We start from the raw sequence: 12,935 nt of genomic DNA, 5'->3' as shown, positions 1-12,935 counted from the left end.
AGCTAAAATGAGAATTAGTGAACTGGATGACAGAAAAGAAGAAATTATATGAACTGAAACATGGAAACAGACGCAAAACACATAAAAAGTTAAGACACATGGAAGACAGAGTGAGAAGGACAAAGAGTTGTTCAAAGGCAAAAGGTAAAGAAATATTGCACAAAAACAGACCCTAAAATCAATAGAACAGAATAGAGAACCCACAAATGTGTGGCCAACTAATCTTTGACAAAGCAGGAAAGAATATCTAATGAAATAAAGACAGTCTTTTCAGCAAGTGGTGCTGGAAAAACTAAACAGCAACATAGAAAAAAATGAACCCGGACCACTTTCTTACACCATACGCAAAAATAAACTCAAAATGGATGAAAGACCTAAATGTAAGACAGGAAGCCATCAAAATCCTCAAGGAGAAAGAAAGCAGGCAAAAACCTCTTTGAGCTTGGCCACGGCAACCTCTTACTCAACACGTCTCTGGAGGCAAGGAAAACAGGCAAAAATGAACTATGGGACCTCATCAAAATAAAGAGCTTCTCTGCACAGCGAAGGAAACAATCAGCAAAACTAAAAGGCAACCGACCGAATGGGAGAAGATATTTGCAAATGACATATCAGTTAAAGGGTTAGAATCCAAAATCTATAAAGAACTTACCAAACTCAACACCCAAAAAACACCAATAATCCAGTGAAGAAATGGGCTAAAGACATGAACAGACACTTCTCCAAGGAAGACCTCCAGATGGCCAACAGACACATGAACTGATGCTCAACGTCACTCATCATCAGGGAAATACAAACCAAAACCACAATGAGATACCACCTCATGCCCGTCAGAATGGCTAACATGAACAACTCAGGCAACAACACATGTTGGCGAGGATGTGGAGAAAGAGGATCTCTTTTGCACTGCTGGTGGGGATGCAAACTGAGTGCAGCCATTCTGGAAAACAGTATGGAGGTTCCTCAAAAAATTAAAAAAAGAACTACCCAACGACCCAGCAATTGCATTACCAGGCATTTATCCAAGGGATACAGGTATTCTGTTTTGAAGGGACACATGCACCCCAATGTTTACAGCAGCACTATCAACAATAGCCAAAGTATGGAAAGAGCCCAAATGTTCAACAACAGATGAATGGATAAAGAAGATGTGGTATATATCCCGATAGAGTATTACTTGGCAATCAAAAAGAATGAAATCTTGCCATTTGCAACTACATGGGCGGAACTAGAGGGTATTATGCTAAGCGAAATTAGTCAGAGAAAGACAAATATCATATGACTTCACTCATATGAGGACTTTAAGACAGAACAGATGAATGTAGGAAAGGGAAGCAAAAATAATATAACAATGGTGGGGGAGGTGCCTGGGTGGCTCGGTCGGTTAAGCGTCTGACTTTGGCTCAGGTCATTTTCTTGCAGTCCATTGAGTTCCAGCCCCGCTTCAAGCTCATTGCTGACAGCTCAGAACCTGGAATCTGCTTTGAATTCTGTGTCTTTCTTTCTCTGCTTCCCTCCTGCTCACACTGTCTCTCTCTCCCAAAAATAAATAAACATTAAAAAACAAAAACAAAAACAGAAAGGAGGACAAAAGAGACTTACATATGGAGAACAAACAGAGGGATACTGGAGGAGTTGTGCGAGAAGGGAGGGGCTAAATGGGGAAAGGGTATTAAGGAATCTACTCCTGAAATCACTGTTGCATTATATGCTAACTAACTTGGATGTAAATTAAAAAAAATAAAAATATAATAAATTTTAAAAGAAGTGAAGAGAATGGCTGAAATTTTTATATAACTAATGACAGACACCAATCCATAGATACAAGAAGCTTAATAACTCCCATGTGGAATAAATAAAAAGAGTTCTATACATAAACAGCATAATGGAAACTGCATAACACCTAAAGAAAATGAAAAGACTATAAAAGCCACCAAAGAAAAAAAAAAAGGTTATATTTAAAATAGCATTTGGGCACCTGGGTGTTTGGGCACCTGGGTGGCTCAGTCAGTTAGGTGTCCGACTGGCTCGGGTCATGATCTTATAGTTCGTGAGTTTGAGCCCCGTGTCAGGCTCTGTACTGACAGCTTGGAGCCTGAACCCTGCTTCGTATTCTGTCTCCCTCTCTCTCTACCCCTCTCCCACTCATGCTGTCTCTCAAAAATGAATAAATGTTAACAAACTAAAATGAAATAGCAAATAGTTCCCTGACTTCTCAAGCGCAACAATGGAAGAGAGAAGCCAAAAGAAAGTTATTTAAATGTACAAAAAAAAAAACAAAAGCAGAATTCTATGCCCAGTAAAAATTCCTTTTAAAAATGATGATGTAAAGGGGCACTTGAGAAGCTCAATCAGTTGAGCATCCAACTTCGGCTCACGTTATGATCTCCTGATTCGTGGGTTCAAGCTCACGTCAGACTATGAGCTGGCAGCGTAGAGCCTGCTTCATATTCTCTGTCTCCCTCTCATTTGCCCTCTCTCTCTCTCTCAAAAATAAACATTAAAAAAGATTTTTTAATGATGATGAAAACAAATGATGATGAAATAGGTACTTTTAACAAAGAAATCACCACATCAGCAGACTTACATCAAATGAAATTCTAAACCAGTAGTTCTCAATCAGGAATAATTCTGACCACTAAGGACATTTGGCAACATCTTAGGGACTTTTTGGGTTGTCAAAATTGGGGTGCTGCTGACATCTAGTGGGCAGAGGCTAGAAATGCTGCTGACAATCACACCGAACTATCCAGCCCCAAACATCTGTAGTGCTGAGGTTTTTCTAAAGCATAAACTTAAGGCTTAAATTAAAAAAAAAAAAAAGAAAAGAAAAGAAAAGGAAACCTCTAATGAAATCTTAAGACATGTACAATGGAATGAAAAGCAAAGAAAGTGATAAATATGCGGGAAAAAACATAATTTGCATGAAATAATTATGATGTTTTATGGGATTAAAAAAGAAAAAGATAAAATTAAGTCCTAACAATGGTAATAAGTTAGAAAGAGGATAAATGCAAATAAATGTTCTAAGGTTACTGGATCATCTGAGAAGAGAGTAAAGGTATTAACTTTAGACCTTACTAAGTAGGTGTGCTATAATTAGGATAATCACTAAAAAAAAAGTAATAATCAAATTTATGTACAGTACAAATTGATACAAGAATGAGCAGAGAAAATAAGAAGAAATGACTCAAAGGAAGACAAGAAGGGGAAGAAAAAGAAACATGGAACATGTGAGTCAAATCCTAAGGTAAGATGGTAGGTCTAAACCTATATGTATCAGTAACTATGTTAAATGTACATGGACCAAAAGTTCTCTGTTTAAAAGTCTAGGAGACCAACACCCAAAAATCAAATAATCCAGTGAAGAAATGGGCAGAAGACATAAATGGACACCTTCCAAAGAAGACTTTCAGATGGCTAAAAGATACATGAAAAGAGGTGCAACATCACTCTTCATCAGAAATACAAATCAAAACCACAATGAGAGACTACCTCACACCTGTCAGAATGGCTAACATTAACAACTCAGGCAACAACAGACATTGGCGAGGATGCAGAGAAAGGGGAACCCTTTTGCCCTGTTGATGGGAATGCAAACTGGTACAGCCACTTTGGAAAACAGTATGGAGGTTCCTCAAAGAATTAAAAAAAGAACTACTCTATGACCCAGTAATTGCACTACTAGGTATTTATCCAAAGGATACAAAAACGTAGATTTGAAGGGGCACACGAACCCCAATGTTTATAGCAGCACTATCAACAATAGCCACAGTATGGAAAGAGCCCAAATGTCCATCGACTGATGAATGGATTAAGAAGCTGTGGTGTAGGGGCGCCTGGGAGGCTCAGTCGGTCAAGCAACTGACTTCGGTTCAGGTCATGATCTCACAGTTCGTGGGTTCGAGCCCCATGTCGGGCTCTGTGCTGACGGCTAGCTCAGAGCCTGGAGCCTGTTTCAGATTCTGGGTCTCCCTCTCTCTCTGACCCTCCCCTGCTCATGCTGCCTCTCTCTCTCTTAGAAATAAATAAAACATTAAAAATTAAAAAAAAAAAGAAGCTGCGGTATATATATAACAGAATATTACTCAGCAACCAAAAAGAATGAATCTTGCCATTTCCAACAACGTGAATGGAACTACAGTGTATTATGCTAAGCAAAATAAGTCAGAGAGAGACAAATATATGATTTCACTCATATGTGGAATTTAAGAAACAAAACAGATGAATACAGAGGAAGGGAAGAAAAATAAGATAAAAAGAGGGAGGGAAATCATAAGAGACTCTTAAATACAGAGAACAAACTGAGGGTTGCTAGAGGAGAGGTGGATGGGGGGATGATGGGCATTAAGGAGGGGACTTGTTGGGATGCGTTATATGTAAGTGGTGAATCACTGGGTTTTACTCCTAAAACCAATATTACACTGTATGTTAACTAAGTTGAAGTTTTAAAAAAATCTAGGAGACTATAATGGCTTATTATTCAGCCATAAAAAAGAATGCTATCTTGCCATCTGTGACAACATGGATAGGCCTTTAGGGCATTATGCTAAGTAAAATTAAGTCAGAGAAAAACAAATAACCTATGATCTCAGTTATATGTGAAATCTAAAACAAACAAAAAACCTGAACTCACAGAGAGAACGTACTGGTAAGTGCCAGAGGTGGGGGGTGGGAGTAAGTGAAATGGTGAACGTGGTCAAAAGGTACAAACTTCCAGTTATAAAATAAGTCAAAGGGATGTAATGTGCAGCATAATGACTATAGTTGTTAACACCATTTTGCATATTGAAAGGGGCTAAGAGCATAAATCTTAAAAGTCCTCATCACAAGAAAAAATTTGTTACTATTATGGTGATGAATTATTGGTGAAGACTTATTGTGATGCTCATTTTGCTGAATCATTGTGTTGTACACCTGAAACTAGTATAATGTTGTGTATCAATTATATCTCAAAAAAAAAAAACAAAACACCAAACCAAACCCACAGTGAGATACTGCTACATAGTTTCAACCTAAAGAACCAAGTAACTCATGATACCAATTTGGGCACTTAAAAGAATCAACAGTTCTCATACACTTCTGATGGTATTATAAACAGGCACAAGACTGTAAAACTGTTGGCAATATCTTCTGTAACTAAACGTTCACATGCCCTGTGATCAAGCAATTATGTACAACATAGACACATATAAGAACATTCATTAACGGGTACCTGGGTGGCTCATTCCGTTAAGTGTCTGACTTCAGCTCAGGTCATGATCTCGCATTTCTAAGTTCAAGCCCCACGTAGGGCTCTGTGTTGACAGCTCAGAGCCTGGAGTCTGATTTGGATTCTGTATCTCCTTCTCTCTCTGCCCCCTTTCACACTCTTGCTCTCAAAAATTAACATTTAAAAAAAAGTTCATTAAGCACAATTCACAATATCTAAAACTGGGGGAGGAAGGAAAAGAGGGGAGAATCCAGAAACTAGATTAAAAAAAAAAAAATCAAGGTGCCTGGGTGGCTCAGTCTTAAGCATCCGACTTCAGCTCAGGTCATGATCCCACAGTTCATGGGTTTGAGCCCTCCATCAGGCTGTGTGCTGCCAGCTCAGAGCCTGGAGCCTTCTTCAGATTCTGTGTCTCCCTCTCTCTCTGACCCTCCCCTGTGTGTGTGCTCATGTTCTCTCTTTCTCTTTCTCAAAAATAAACTTAAATAAAAAGATAAGGACAGAAAATTTGAAAGTGAAAGCACAGGAAAAAAAGATGCCATTAAGAAACTACTAAATTAAAGCCAAGTACTATGAAACTAGACTTTAAGATAAAAAGCATTTCTAGAAATAAAGATACAGATAAAATAGACAACTGCCTGAAATATACAATTGAAAAACTTACAATCATATAACATCTCCTTATAACACACACTCAAGCACAACAAAATTGAAGGACCACTGGAGGGAATCAGTCCATAATTATATTGGAGGATTAATACGTTTCTCAGTCATAGAATAAGCAAAGAGTGATAAAGCTATAAGATTTAAACAAAACCAAAAACCTTGACATAATCTATAGACTTCTGCATCCAACAACCACAGAATACACCTTCTTTTCAAGCACACACCAAGAAACATTTTAAAAAATTTACCACTGATTCTGTGAAAGCAAAGTTGTACTGCAGATTAGTCCTTGGTTTATTAATTTGGGGACCAAAATCATACACTTCTACTACTTCGTGGGAAGAGACATTAAAGAATCACAAAATTGCTTCGCAAGTAAAACACTCAAAATTATGGGATGGCCTGAGCATGGGTGGCTCAGTCAGTTAAGTGTCAGATGTCAGCTTGGGTCACGATGTCACCCTTGGTGGATTTAAACCCTATGTCGGGCTCTGTGCTGGCAGCTCAAAGCCTGGAGCTGCTTTGGATTGATTCTGTGTCTCTCTGTCTCTGCCCCTCCCAACCTCATGCTCTCTCTTGCTCGCTCACTCTCTTCAAAAATAAATACACATTAAAAAAATTTTTCAAGTACTCAAAATTGTATCACTGTTTAGAAAAATGCACTAAATATGAAATATTTGAGATCCAAACAATATTTTTTAATTAACTCAGCAGAGTTGGGTGTCTTACCTTAAGGACAGAAACTTGCTGGTCACTGTGCGTCTGAAAGGTTGTAGGTGATACAATGTACTAAACTTTCTTCTAAAGCACATTGTCCTTAGTCCTATTACAATAAAGCCTCTTTCAACAACAGAATGCTACTGTGTGTACTATTTCCTTTGGAAAATTTCATATATAATCAAGACCTCTTGGGATTCCAACATCCAGACATTTTCAGTAACTCACCAACTCAGTCTTAACACATTCTAACACTCTTTTGCTACTACCATTCTTCAGTTGTAGATGAGAACATTCACTCTGTATTTGGGGGAAGATTCACCTATCACACAATGTTAACACAGGACCTCTTGTGTTAAATTCCTCCATATACACTGCTTAACTTATGAACCCATTTGCTCTATTCAGACGTATTACTGCATGGAATTTGGGGCTGTTATCTAACATTTGTATGGGCCAACTCCAGAATATTATAATCCTACACAGTTATTACCATAAGATGATGGATCTAAATTATCCTAAAATGTCTAATACGGGAAAAGTTTTATCACAGCACGGTATTTGCAAATCATATCTATTCTCACAGCCCAATGAAGATATATTTTCTCGTACTTTCCCAAGCTAAGAATGATTCCATTCAATAAAATAACTCATTTCATGCTGTCTGTAAAATAAACAGATAGATGATGAGAACATCTGAGCTCTTTATAACTCTTAATCTGCTTTCAGAATGAAAAATCTTTTCAAGTACCCAGGGAATATTCACCAACATACCACATCCTAGATAATTAAAAAAAATTTTTTTTTAATTTGCAAGAATTATAATCACACAGAGTATGTTTCCTGACCATAATGGAATCAAACTAGAAATCAATAACAGAAATAGAACAGAAACATCATTAAACACATGGAAACTAAACAACACACTCCTAACTAAGCAACTGGTCAAAGAGGAAGCCTGAAAAGAAATTTAAATATATATAAAAGTGAATAAAATTAAAATACAACATATTACAATGTGGGAAGCATCTACAACAATGCCTAGAGGGAAATACATAGCATTAAATATTTTCATTAACAAAGAAAAAAGATCTCAAATCAATAATTAAGTTCCAGGGCACCTGCCTGCCTTAGTCAGAAGAGTATGAGACTCTTGATCTCACAGTAATGAGTTTGAGCCCCATACTGGGTGTAGAGATTATTAAAAAAATAATAATACAAAACAAACTTTTAAAAAATAATGTAAGTTCCTCATGCAAGAAACTAGAAAAAAAAGGAACTAAAAAAAGTAAACAAAATAAACTCAAACTGAGCAGAAGGAAGGGAATTATATAGGAGCAGAAATCAAATTGAAAACAGGAAAATAGAGAAAAATCAATAAAACAAAAAGCTAGTTCTTTAGGCGGGCGATGGGGACGATAGTTGATGAAATCTATAACGCCGTGGCAAGACTGACAAAGATAAAAAAAGAAGAGAGAGAGAAACACAAATTACCAACACAAGTAAGGAAACAGTGATATTATTATAGACCTGTGAAAATTAAAGGAAATCTCACTAAACTGGAGCTGGGAGGCCAAAAGGGAGCTGTACTCACTCAATGTCAATCACAGGCCCCAACAGGGAAAGATGTACACTGCATCACCTCCTACGAGAAACTATCTCTGCATCTCAGCTAATCATCACCCTGAACTCATGCTTTTCTCCAATGAACTTTCTTTCAAAACAACCCCCTCCGAAACTTCCTTCTCCATGAAACAATGTTCCTCTCCCTTGTTTATGGGATGGGTCTACCGTTTTTCCATAGCTTGCATGCCCCAAACTGTAATTCTGTTATTCCCAAAGAAACCCACTTCTGCAGGTAAAATATGGATTTAATTCTTAAGGTTAATTTTTAACCTCATTTGGTGATGAAAAGTGAGGTTAAGGGAAGACCCCTAGTATCTCTACACTTGACTTAGCCAAAAGGCCGAAAAGGAGTAAGACCCCTAGTATCTCTGAGGTTTGTAAGCAAACAGGTGCCAGACACCTAATAACTGAGCTATTTTCTTACCCACTCTGGAGTTGGAAAAGAAGTCTCCCCTTATATTCGAACTCTGCTCTCTGCGTTTGGGCTCTTTGGGGTTTATCAAGGATCTACTTTAAGGATTTGTCTTTTCTGAGAATACTTGTTAGGCCTTTAGTCTGACTCCTTTTTAGCACCAGACTGTTCCTATCGAAGTGTGCTAACCCGCAGTCCATTTCCTTTGGAACTGGGCTGTTTGTACTGGAATGTGCTGGCCTTTGGTCTGATTTCTTCTGGAACCAGGCTGTTCCTGATGAAAGTGTGCTGTTTAGGAATTTTTGGCTTTTGCTCTAGAAAATGAAAAAAAAAAAACAAACAAAAAAACAATGCACTAAAAAATGGGATCCTAGTTCATCAAATGCTTTGAGGGTCCCCTACTGGGACTCTGGCCCAATTTTATGTTTACTGTATTTAAATTTTTTAAAGTGGTATTTATTTAAGTAATCTCTAGACCCAATATAGAGCTCAAACTCACAACTCTGAGATTGAGTTGCATGCCCTTCGGAATGAGCCAGCCAGGTCCCCCTGATTTTATATTTAAAGACTATAATCCTTCCTCATGCACATTTCTATTAAAAACACCAGTTTACAAGTAACTTAGACCTCAAATGGCCATTATGGGGAACTTTCAGTTTTTCCCAACTTTTCTCAAAACTGAATCGAACAGCTATGGGTCTAAAATTATGAAAACTAAGGGGCATCTGGGTGGCTCAGCGGGTTAAGTGTCTAACTCTTGATTTCAGCTCAGATCATGATCTTGCAGTTTCCTGAGTTCAAGTCCCAGGTCAGGCTCTGAGCTCACGCAGAACCTGCTTGGGATTCTCCCTCTCCCCCTCTCTCTCTCTGCTCCTGCCCCACTCACACACTCTCTGTCTCTCTCAAAATAAAATTTAAAAATGTTTAAAAAAATAAAAATAAATAAAATTGTTGAGGGGCGCTTGGGTGGCTCAGTTGGTTAAGCATCTGGCTTCAGCCCAGGTCATGATCTCATGGTTCATAGTTCAAGTCCAACGTCAGGCTCTGTGCTGACAGCTCAGAACCTGGAGCCTGCTTCAGGTTCTGTGTCTCCCTCTCTTTCTGTCCCTCCCCCACTCACATGGTCTCTGTCTCTCAAAAATGAATAAACGTTAAAAAAAAATAAAAAATAAAATTGCTGAAACTGAATGGGATGTTTTTATATTTCAAAACTTCCAAGTGTTATCAGGAATCTAAAATCGCCTCTACAAAACAGAATTTCAAACTGAGGCAAACCATCAAAGACAAAAGGCTTCTGAGGCTTCTTTTTCCCCTCTCTTGTTGCAACAGCTAGAGCTCAGGCCGCACCTCCAGCACCATCTTGACCTCCTCTCTGTGCCCCCTACTCCCTCATGCTAATCCTTTGACCAAACTTCCTTTCCCCCTTGAATCTTTCCCCACTCCCTCTTCCTCTGAGTTTATAAGAACCTGTCCCTTTTAAAGTTATCCTTTGAGGATCCAAATAAACCTTAAATTTCTTAGGTTCCCTGGACTAAGGCCGAATTTTGAGTCATAAAGAAATTCCTAAAGAGAAAAAGGACTACCCCTATAGTTTTGCTAAAGAATTTAACAAAATTATTCAGATTCATAGTTTCTCAGATTTATATCAATTAGTCCACATGCTTGTAGGTGAGGGCCAGGTCAAACACTGGATGAAGCCAGCCTGGTGGCAATATCCTGAAGGGGACTTAGAGACATAAACCCCTAATTTTTGGCAAGATGCTAGAACACTTGCTATAAATTTCCACTGAGCAACTATGGTAGCTTTTCCTAAGCCTGCTGATTGGAACAAAATTCAGGCTTGCACATAAAAGCCTGATGAACCTGCTTATGAGCATTGCAATCAACTCCGAATTGTCTTTAAAGATTTTTTTAACCTTCATGGGGCGCCTGGGTGGCTCAGCTGGTTAAGCATCCAACTTTGGCTAAGGTCATGAACTCTCATTTCCTGAGTTCAATCCCTGCGTTGGGCTCTGTGCTGACAGCTCAGAGCCTGGAGCCTGCTTCAGATTCTGTATCTCCCTCTCTCTCTGACCCTCCCCTGCTCACGCTGTCTCTCTCTCCCTGTCTCTCTCAGAAGAGAGAATGTTTTTTGTTTTTTATTTTTTTATTTTTGAGAGAGAGAGAGATAGAGACAGCATGAGCAGAGGAGGATCAGAGAGAGAGGGAGGCACAGAATCTGAAAAAGGCTCCAGGCTCTGAGCTAGCTGTCAGCACAGAGCCCGATGCAGGGCTCGAACCCACGAACCACGAGATCATGACCTGAGCTGAAGTCGGACGCTCAACTGACTGAGCGTCAGGCACCCCAGAAGAGAGAACGTTTTAATGCTTAAGTAAAACATTAAAAAATAATGAAAAAACAAAAGTGTTACCAACAGGAAGTGCTCCAGAAGCTTCAGCCCCCCAGCCAGCTTTTCCAATGTCCTCCTAATTCCCAATGACAGAGCTCCAAGAAACTCTCGATCTTCCCACTTAATTGGGTTAGAGAAACCATTCTCCAGATTGAAGAATTCTCTCTGTCCTTACTGACACAGGAGCTATACTCTTGGTGCTCAACTCAACTGCTATAAACCAGCTCTGTCTCAGAGTACTAAAACAGTTCAAATAGTGGCGTCTCTAATGAACTTCAACAGGTTCCTGTCTTCAAACCTATTCCCTTTTGTTTAGGCCCTTTGAGAGATACCCATCTTTTTTCCCCTGCTTTGTTCCTCCACCCCTATTTATTTATTTATCAGGCTGAGATTTCTTAGAAAAATCTTATGCCAAAATTTCATTCTCCCAGGTAAATAATTCTAGAATCTGACAGTAGTAATCAAGATAGCTAACCAGGACCCAGAAATGGAACCACAAACGTATGGCCAACTCATCTTAGACAAAGCAGGAAAGAATATTCAATGGAATAAAGACAGTCTCTTCAGCAAGTGGTGCTGGAAAAAACTGGACAGTGACAGAGAAAAATGAACCCAGACCACTTTCTTACACCATACGCAAAAATAAACTCAAAATGGATGAAAGACCTAAATGTAAGACAGGAAGCCATCAAAATCCTCAAGGAGAAAGAAAGCAGGCAAAAACCTCTTTGAGCTTGGCCACGGCAACCTCTTACTCAACACGTCTCTGGAGGCAAGGAAAACAGAGGCAAAAATGAACTATGGGACCTCATCAAAATAAAGAGCTTCTCTGCACAGCGAAGGAAACAATCAGCAAAACTAAAAGGCAACCGACCGAATGGGAGAAGATATTTGCAAATGACATATCAGTTAAAGGGTTAGAATCCAAAATCTATAAAGAACTTACCAAACTCAACACCCAAAAAACACCAATAATCCAGTGAAGAAATGGGCTAAAGACATGAACAGACACTTCTCCAAGGAAGACCTCCAGATGGCCAACAGACACATGAACTGATGCTCAACGTCACTCATCATCAGGGAAATACAAACCAAAACCACAATGAGATACCACCTCATGCCCGTCAGAATGGCTAACATGAACAACTCAGGCAACAACACATGTTGGCGAGGATGTGGAGAAAGAGGATCTCTTTTGCACTGCTGGTGGGGATGCAAACTGAGTGCAGCCATTCTGGAAAACAGTATGGAGGTTCCTCAAAAAATTAAAAAAAGAACTACCCAACGACCCAGCAATTGCATTACCAGGCATTTATCCAAGGGATACAGGTATTCTGTTTTGAAGGGACACATGCACCCCAATGTTTACAGCAGCACTATCAACAATAGCCAAAGTATGGAAAGAGCCCAAATGTTCAACAACAGATGAATGGATAAAGAAGATGTGGGTGTACACACACACACACACACACACTCCCGATAGAGTATTACTTGGCAATCAAAAAGAATGAAATCTTGCCATTTGCAACTACATGGGCGGAACTAGAGGGTATTATGCTAAGCGAAATTAGTCAGAGAAAGACAAATATCATATGACTTCATTCATATGAGGACTTTAAGATACGAAACAAATGAACATAAGGGAAGGGAAGCAAAAATAATATAAAAACAGGGAGGGGGACAAAAACATAAGAGACTCTTAAACATGGAGAACAGAGGGTTACTGGAGGGGTTGTGGGAGGGGGGAGGGGGTAAATGGGTAAGGGGCATTAAGGAATCTACTCCTGAAATCATTGTTGTACTACATGCTAACTTGGATGTAAAATTAAAAAATTAAAAAAAAAAAAAGATAGCTAACCAGGGGAATTAAATGACCCTTGAAGTCTTTTTATTTGCTGTCTCTCTGATGGCA

At 39.0% G+C, this 12,935-nt stretch overlaps 1 protein-coding gene across 7 annotated transcripts in view; it reads right to left on the bottom strand.

Moving 5' to 3' along the window:
* The window catches only part of ATF1 (activating transcription factor 1), a 78,013-nt gene that overhangs the window by 38,627 nt on the left and 26,451 nt on the right, over positions 1 to 12,935 (bottom strand). The window contains exon 1 of one of the 7 annotated variants that reach the window (XM_039241370.1): positions 8,823 to 8,927. The exons of 4 other annotated variants lie outside the window; for them this stretch is intronic. The gene's annotated coding sequence lies outside the window, so the exon portion shown is untranslated. Of the gene's footprint in view, positions 1 to 6,126; positions 6,229 to 8,189; positions 8,227 to 8,822; positions 8,928 to 12,935 lie in introns of those variants that run through there. 2 more of the 7 variants (XM_039241369.1, XM_039241373.1) reach the window with 2 other exon arrangements.

The sequence above is a fragment of the Hyaena hyaena genome, unplaced genomic scaffold (genome assembly GCF_003009895.1).
Source record: "Hyaena hyaena isolate Hyena2069 unplaced genomic scaffold, ASM300989v1 scaffold_192, whole genome shotgun sequence".
Taxonomy (NCBI): domain Eukaryota; kingdom Metazoa; phylum Chordata; class Mammalia; order Carnivora; family Hyaenidae; genus Hyaena; species Hyaena hyaena.
This window is presented reverse-complemented; position numbering and strand designations above follow the sequence as displayed.